The following is an 8,818-nucleotide window of genomic DNA, read 5'->3' as shown; positions in this document are numbered from 1 at the left end:
CTCAACCTACATTTGTCTAAAAAAATCCACCAACGCCCGATCCAGATCCCCTCCACCTCCATCCCCCGCTCCGTGTGCCACGCCGACGGCCGCGTGGCCACCGCTCCCTGTCTCGCGCCTCTGCCCGCTCCCTCCTCAGTCCAGAGAGCTTGCCGATGAATCTCGTATCCACCAGATCGCCGTCGCCGGCCGCATCCCGTCCCAGCCCACTTGCCCGCCGATGGCCTTCTCCTTGTTCCCATGGTCGTTCTGCCGCCGTGCCGGCGGCAGCGGTAGCTGCGGAATCGGCCCAAGCAAACCCTCCGTCGCGGAGGGGAAGGAGGAGGACGTGGAGGAGCTCGGCGTCACGCCGCAGCTCCTCGACTTCCTCTGGACACTCTCCCCCGACGCCTTCAACTCCTCTGCCCTCCAGCTCCACCCCCTCCTTCCCCCCTCTCGATTCCGCTCCCCTGCTAGTTCCCTCTCGATTAATGGTGGTGCTATGCTTTGTCGCAGGAGGATCTGCGGAGGCGGCGGCCGAGCTCTCGGACTGGTAGAAGTGGCACGCCGTCCTCATGCTTGCCAGAGCCAAGGTAGGTCTCCCGCAGATGTCGTCCTGCGCTTCTCCCAAGATAGAGATGGCTCCCATGTCTCAAACTGTAATTTGTGATCCCTGCAGGAACTCGCTAAGGTCTGGTATGATCTGTGCCCACGCCACATGAAGGACAAGCAGTTCTGGACAATCTACTTCCTGCTCGCTAGGACCTACATCTTGCCGTAAGCTCTTGCCTTGTTATCTTCCGCCCATGTGTGAGTGCATTGTTCCAGTCCAAGTGCTCAGTTAGCTTCATGCTGGTCTTGATTTTGTGAATCTTCAGTTAGGAATTCTAGTCCATGGCGCTCCTTAATATCCAGCAAACTATATTTGTACCTAAACATGATCGTCCCAGTTGCGTGCGTACCATTGTGCTGTTTTGTATATATAATAAACATCCAGCAAAAGGGATTGGCATCTGAAGATGAGAAATTATGTCAAATGTGAGTACCTGTTTTTGTGAAAGCTCAGCAAAAAGGGGACATCATCATGTAAAGCATGGTCTCTATTTGCTGAACAACTATCCATGAGGTGTTATGCTTCCAGTAGAGATAACACCTTTTTCTACTTGTGCTGTTGACTATAAATTTTCTGGTGTCACACTAGTATCTCGCGATGGCGATCTGATGGATACAAGATTCCCGATGTTCTTAATACCTAGGGTTTGTCCCCGTCCCCTTTTTTGTTTCCCTCACCTATTGTTTTGGTCGATCCTGGCAGAGCGCCATCTAGGAGCAACGGTACCAGGACGCCTTTGTTGGGGATCATTGCAGAAATTAAAATTTTTCTATGCATCACCAAGATCAATCTATGGAGAGACTATCAATGAGAGAGATAGGAGTTCATCTTCATACCCTTGAAGACCGCGAGACGGAAGTGTTACAAGAACATGGATGGAGGAGTCGTACTCGCAGCAATTCAGATCGCAGTTGATTCCGATCTAAGCGTCGAACAACAGCGCCTCCGCGTTCAACACACGTGCAGCATGGGGATGTATCCTCCTTCTTGATCCATCAAGGGGGAAGGAGAAGTTGGGGAAGAACTCCAGCAGCACGACGGCGTGGTGGTGGAGCTTGCAGTTCTCCGGCTGGGCTTCGTCAAGATCAACGGAGGAGGAGGGGGTGTAGGAGAGGGGGAGGGTTGCGCCTTGGATGAGGTGCTGCTACCCTCCCTCCTCCTTCTATTTATAGGGCGAAGGGGGAAGGGGCCGACCCCTCTAGATGAGATCTAGAGGGGGGCAAGGGGAGGGGCTTGCCCCCCAAGCCAAGGGGGCGCCCCCTTTAGGGTTTCCCCTCAACCCTAGGCGCATGGGCCTTAGGGGGGAATGGTGCCCAGCCCACTTAGGGGCTGGTTCCCTTCCACATACAGCCCATAGGGCCCTCCGGGGCAGGTGGACCCTCCCAGTGGACCCCCGGAACCCCTTCGGTGGTCCTAGTACAATACCGGCAAACCCCCGAATACTTCCGGTGACCGTATGATGACTTCCCATATATAAATCTTCACCTCCAGACCATTCCGGGACTCCTCGTGTCGTTTGGGATCTCATCCGGGACTCCAAACAACATTAGGTAACCACATACTAATTCCCATAACAACTCTAGCGTCACCGAAACTTAAGTGTGTAGACCCTACGGGTTCGGGAACCATGTAGACATGACCGAGACATCTCTTCAGCCAATAACCAACAGCAGGATCTGGATACCCATGTTGGCTCCCACATGTTCCACGATGATCTCATTGGATGAACCACGATGCCGATGATTCAATCAATCCCGTATACAATTCTCTTTGTCCATCGGCATGTTACTTGCCCGAGATTCGATCGTCGGTATCCCAATACCTTATTCAATCTCGTTATCGGCAAGTCTCTTTACTCGTTACGTAATTCATGATCCCGTGACTAACTCCTTAGTCACTTTGAGCTCATTATGATGATGCATTACCGAGTGGGCCCGGAGATACCTCTCCGTCATACAGAGTGACAAATTCCAGTCTCGATTCATGCCAACCCAACAGACACTTTCGGAGATACCCGTAATGCACCTTTATAGCCACCCAGTTACATTGTGATGTTTGGCACACCCAAAGCATTCCTACAATATCCGGGAGTTTCACAGTCTCATGGTCTAAGGAAAAGATACTTGACATTAGAAAAGCTTTAGCAGACAAACTACACGGCCTTGTGCTATGCTTAGGATTGGGTCTTGTCCATCACATCATTCTCCTAATGATGTGATCCCGTTATCAACGACATCCAATGTCCATGGTCAGGAAACCACGACCATCTATTGATCAATGAGCTAGTCAACTAGAGGCTTACTAGGGACATATTATGATCTATGCATTCACACATGTATTACGGTTTCCGGTTAATACAATTATAGCATGAACAATAGACGATTATCATGAACAAGGAAATATAATAATAACCACTTTATTATTGCCTCTAGGGCATATTTCCAACAGTCTCCCACTTGCACTAGAGTCAATAATCTAGTTACATTGTGATGAATCGAACACCCATAGAGTTCTGGTGTTGATCATGTTTTGCTCGTGGAAGAGGTTTAGTCAACGGATCTGCGACATTCAGATCCGTATGCACTTTACAAATATCTATGTCTCCATCTTGAACATTTTCATGAATGGAGTTGAAGCGACACTTGATATGCCTGGTCTTCTTGTGAAACCTGGGCTACTTGGGAAGGGCAATAGCTCCAGTGTTGTCACAGAAGAGAGTCATCGGGCCCGACGCATTGGGAATAAATCCTAGGTCGGCAATGAACTCCTTCATCCAGATTGCTTCATGTGCTGCCTCCAAGGCTGCCATGTACTCCGCTTCACATGTAGATCCCTCCATGACACTTTGCTTGCAACTGCACCAGCTGATTGCCCCACCATTCAAAATATACATGTATCCGGTTTGTGACTTGGAGTCATCCAGATCTGTGTCGAAGCTAGCATCAACGTAACCCTTTACGACGAGCTCTTCGTCACCTCCATAAATGAGAAACATATCCTTAGTCCTTTTCAGGTACTTCAGGATATTCTTGACCGCTATAAAGTGTTCCATGCCGGGATTACTTTGGTACCTTCCTACCAAACTTATGGCAAGGTTCACATCAGGTCTAGTACACAACATGGCATACATAATAAACCATATGGCCGAGGCATAGGGGATGACACTCATCTTTTCTCTATCTTCTGTCGTGCTTGGGCATTGAGCTGTGCTCAATATCACATCTTGCAATACAGGCAAGAACCCCTTCTTGGACTGATCCATATTGAACTTCTTCAATATCTTGTCAAGGTATGTGCTTTATGAAAGACCAATGAGGCATCTCGATCTATCTCTATAGATATTGATGCCTAATATGTAAGCAGCTTCTCCAAGGTCCTTCATTGAAAAACACTTATTCAAGCAGGCCTTTATGCTTTCCAAGAATTCTATATCATTTCCCATCAATAGTATGTCATCCACATATAATATGAGAAATGCTACAGAGCTCCCACTCACTTTCTTGCAAACACAGGCTTCTCCATAAGTCTGTGTAAACCCAAACGCTTTGATCATCTCATCAAAGCGAATGTTCCAACTCCGAGAAGCTTGCACCAGCCCATAGATTGAGTGCTAGATCTTGCATACCTTGTCAGCATTCTTAGGATCGACAAAACCTTCCGGCTACATCATATACAATTCTTCCTTAAGGAAACCATTAAGGAATGCCATTTTGACGTCCATCTGTCATATCTCATAATCATAGAATGCGGCAATTGCTAACATGATTTTGACGGACTTTAGCTTCGCTATAGGTGAGAAGGTCTCATCGTAGTCAACCCCTTGAACTTGTTGATAACCCTTAGCGACAAGCCGAGCCTTATAGATGGTCACATTACCATCTGCGTCTGTCTTCTTCTTAAAGATCCATTTATTTTCTATGGCTCGCCGATCATCGGGCAAGTCTGTCAAAGTCCATACTTTGTTTTCATACATGGATCCTATCTCAGATTTCATGGCTTCAAGCCATTTGTTGGAATCCGGGCCCACCATCGCTTCTTCATAGTTCGAAGGTTCACCATTGTCTAACAACACGATTTCCAGGACAGGGTTACCGTACCACTATGGTGCGGAACGAGTCCTTGTGGACCTACGAAGTTCAGTAGCAACTTGATCTGAAGTTTCATGATCAACATCATTAACTTGCTCTCTAGTCGGTGCATGCACCACAGAAACATCTTCCTGAGCTGCGCTACTCTCCGGTTCAAGAGGCAATACCTCATCAAGTTCTACTTTCCTCCCACTTACTTCTTTCGAGAGAAACTCTTTCTCCAGAAAGGATCCATTCTTGGCAACAAAGACCTTGCCTTCGGATCTGAGGTAGAAGGTATACCCAATAGTTTCCTTAGGGTATCCTATGAATATGCATTTTTCTGATTTGGGTTCGAGCTTTTCAAGTTGAAGTTTCTTGACATAAGCATCGCATCACCAAACTTTCAGAAACGACAGCTTAGGTTTCTTCCCAAACCATAATTCATACGGTGTCGTCTCAACGGATTTGGATGGAGCCCTATTTAAAGTGAATGCGGCAGTCTCTAAAGCATAACCCCAAAATGATAGCGGTAGATCGGTAAGAGACATCACAGATCGCACCATATCCAATAGAGTACGATTACGATGTTCGGACACACCATTACCCTGAGGTGTTCCAGGTGGCATGAGTTGTGAGACAATTCCACATTTCCTTAAGTGTGTGCCAAATTCGTGACTCAAATATTCTCCCCCACGATCTGATCATAAGAACTTTATTTTCCTGTCACATTGATTCTCTACCTCACTCTAAAATTCCTTGAACTTTTCAAAGGTCTCAGACTTGTGTTTCATTAAGTAGACATACCCATATCTACTTAAGTCATCGGTGAGGGTGAGAACATAATGATAGTCACCACGAGCCTCAATGCTCATTGGACCGCACAGATCAGTATGTATGATTCCCAATAAGTTGGTTGCTCGCTCCATTGTTTCGGAGAACGGATTCTTGGTCATTCTGACCATGAGGCATGGTTCACACGTGTCAAATGATTCATAATCAAGAGATTCCAAAAGTCCATCTGCATGGAGTTTCTTCATGTGTTTGACACCAATGTGACCAAGGCGGCAGTGCCACAAGTATGTGGGACTATCATTATCAACCTTACATCTTTTGACATTCACACTATGAATATGTGTAACATCATGTTCGAGATTCAATAAGAATAAACCATTGACCAGCGGGGCATGACCATAAAACATATCGCTCATATAAAAAGAACAATCATTATTCTCAGATTTAAATGAGTAGCCATCTCGCATTAAACGAGATCCAGATACAATGTTCATGCTTAAAGCTGGCACTAAATAACAATTATTGAGGTTAAAACTAATCCCGTAGGTAAATGTAGAGGTAGCGTGCCGACGGTGATCACATCGACCTTGGAACCATTCCCAACGCGCATCGTCACCTCGTCCTTCGCCAGTCTCCGCTTATTCCGCAGCTCCTGTTTTGAGTTACAAATATGAGCAACCACATCGGTATCAAATACCTAGGAGCTACTACGAGTGGTAGTAAGGTACACATCAATAACATGTATATCATATATACCTTTGGTATTGCCAGCCTACTTGTCCGCTAAGTACTTGGGACAGTTCCGCTTCTTGTGACCATTTCCCTTGCAATAAAAGCACTGAGTCTCGGGCTTGGGTCTATTCTTTGGCTTCTTCCCGACAACTGATTTATCGGGCGCAGCAACTCCATTGCCACCCTTCTTGAAGTTATTATTACCCTTGCCCTTCTTGAAACTAGTGGTCTTATTCACCATCAACACTTGATGTTCCTTTTTGAGCTCCACCTCCGCTGATTTCAGCATTGAATATAACTCAGGAATGGACTTCTCCATCCCTTGCATAGTGTAGTTCATCACAAAGCTCTTGTAGCTAGGTGGGAGCGACCGGAGGATCCTGTCAATGACCGAGTCAACTGGGAGATTAACTCCCAACTGAGACAAACGGTTGTGTAACCCGGGCATAGTGAGTATATGCTCACTGACAGAACTGTTTTCCTCCATCTTACAACAGTAGAACTTGTCGGAGACTTCATATCTCTCGACCCGGTCATCAGCTTGGAAAACCATTTTCAACTCTTGGAACATCTCATATGCTCTGTGCTGCTCAAAACGCTTTTGGAGCCCCAGTTCTAAGCTGTAAAGCATGCCGCACTGTACGAGGGAGTAATCATCACTTCTCGACTGCCAGGTGTTCATAACGTCTTGAGTTGCTGGTAAAATGGGTGCGTCACCTAACGGTGCTTCAAGGACATATGCTTTCTTGGCAGGTATGAGGATTATCCTCAAGTTCCGGACCCAGTCCGTATAGTTGCTACCATCGTCTTTCAGCTTGGTTTTCTCTAGGAACGCGTTGAAGTTGAGGGCAACATTAGCGTAGGCCATTTGATCTACAAGACATATTGCAAAGGTTTTAGACTATGTTCATGATAATTAAGTTCATCTAATCAAATTATTTAATGAACTCCCACTCAGACAGACATCCCTCTAGTCATCTAAGTGATACATGATCCGAATCGACTAGGCCGTGTCCGATCATCACGTGAGACGGACTAGTCATCAATGGTGAACATCTCCATGTTGATCGTATCTACTATACGACTCATGTTCGACCTTTCGGTCTCTCGTGTTCCGAGGCCATATCTGTACATGTTAGGCTCGTCAAGTCAACCTAAGTGTTTTGCATGTGTAAATCTGGCTTACACCCGTTGTATTCGAACATTAGAATCTATCACACCCGATCATCACGTGGTGCTTCGAAACAACTAACCTTCGCAATGGTGCATAGTTAGGGGAAACACTTTGCTACTCTTGAGCATTGCGTTGGTTTTCCCTTGAAGAGGAAAGAGTGACACAGTAAAGCAGCATAAGTATTTCCCTCAGTTTTTGAGAACCAAGGTATCAATCCAGTAGGAGACCATGCGCAAGTCACCTCGTACCTACACAAACAAATAAGAACCTTGCAACCAACGCGATAAAGGGGTTATCAATCCCTTCACGGCCACTTGCAAGAGTGAGATCTGATAGACATGATAATAATAAGATAAATATTTTTGGTATTTTTATGATATAGATTGAAAGTAAAGATTGCAAAATAAAATAGATTGGAAACTTGTATGATGGAAAATAGACCCGGGGCCATAGGTTTCACTAGTGGCTTCTCTCGAGATAGCATAAGTATTACTGTGGGTGAACAAATTATTGTCGAGCAATTGATAGAAAAGCGAATAATTATGAGAATATCTAGGCATGATCATGTATATAGGCATCACGTCCGCGACAAGTAGACCGAAACGATTCTACATCTACTACAATTACTCCACACATCGACCGCTATCGAGCATGCATTTAGAGTATTAAGTTCATAAGAACGGAGTAACGCCTTAAGCAAGATGACATGATGTACATGGGTAAACTCATGCAATATGATGTAAACCCCATCTTTTTATCCTCGATGGCAACAATACAATACGTGTCATTTCCCTTTCTGTCACTAGGATCGAGCACCGCAAGATTGAACCCAAAGCTAAGCACTTCTCCCATTGCAAGAAAGATCAATCTAGTAGGCCAAACCAAACTGATAATTAGAAGAGACTTGCAAAGATAAACCAATCATACATAAAAGAATTCAGAGAAGATTCAAATATTGTTCATAGATAGACTTGATCATAAACCCACAATTCATCGGATCTCGACAAACACACCACAAAAAGAGTTACATCGAATAGGTCTCCAAGAGAATTGAGGAGAACTTTGTATTGAGATCCAAAGAGAGAGAGAAGAAGCCATCTAGCTACTAGCTATGGACCCGAAGGTCTGAGGTAAACTACTCACACATCATCGGAGGGGCCGTGGAGTTGATGTAGAGGCCCTCCGTGATCAATGCCCCCTCCGGCGGAGATCCAGAAAAAGCCCCAAGATGGGATCTCTTGGGTCCAGAAGGTCGCGGCGGTGGAAATAGGGTTTCGTGGTGCTCCTGGATGTTTGCGGGGTATGTGAACATATATAGGAGGAAGAAGTAGGTCGGTGGAGCAACGAGGGGCCCACGAGGGGGGAGGGCACGCCCAAGGGGGGTAGGCATGCCCCTGCCTCGTGGCCGCCTCGTTGATTGCTTGATGTCCACTCCAAGTCCTATGGATCACGTTTGTT

At 46.0% G+C, this 8,818-nt stretch overlaps 1 pseudogene; it reads left to right on the top strand.

Annotated features, from left to right (window-relative positions):
• Positions 1–220: 220 nt before the first annotated feature.
• On the top strand, positions 221–760 carry LOC119330232 (annotated as a pseudogene).
• Positions 761–8,818: the final 8,058 nt, after the last annotated feature.

This window comes from Triticum dicoccoides, chromosome 7A (genome assembly GCF_002162155.2).
Source record: "Triticum dicoccoides isolate Atlit2015 ecotype Zavitan chromosome 7A, WEW_v2.0, whole genome shotgun sequence".
Lineage (NCBI taxonomy): Eukaryota > Viridiplantae > Streptophyta > Magnoliopsida > Poales > Poaceae > Triticum > Triticum dicoccoides.
This window is presented reverse-complemented; position numbering and strand designations above follow the sequence as displayed.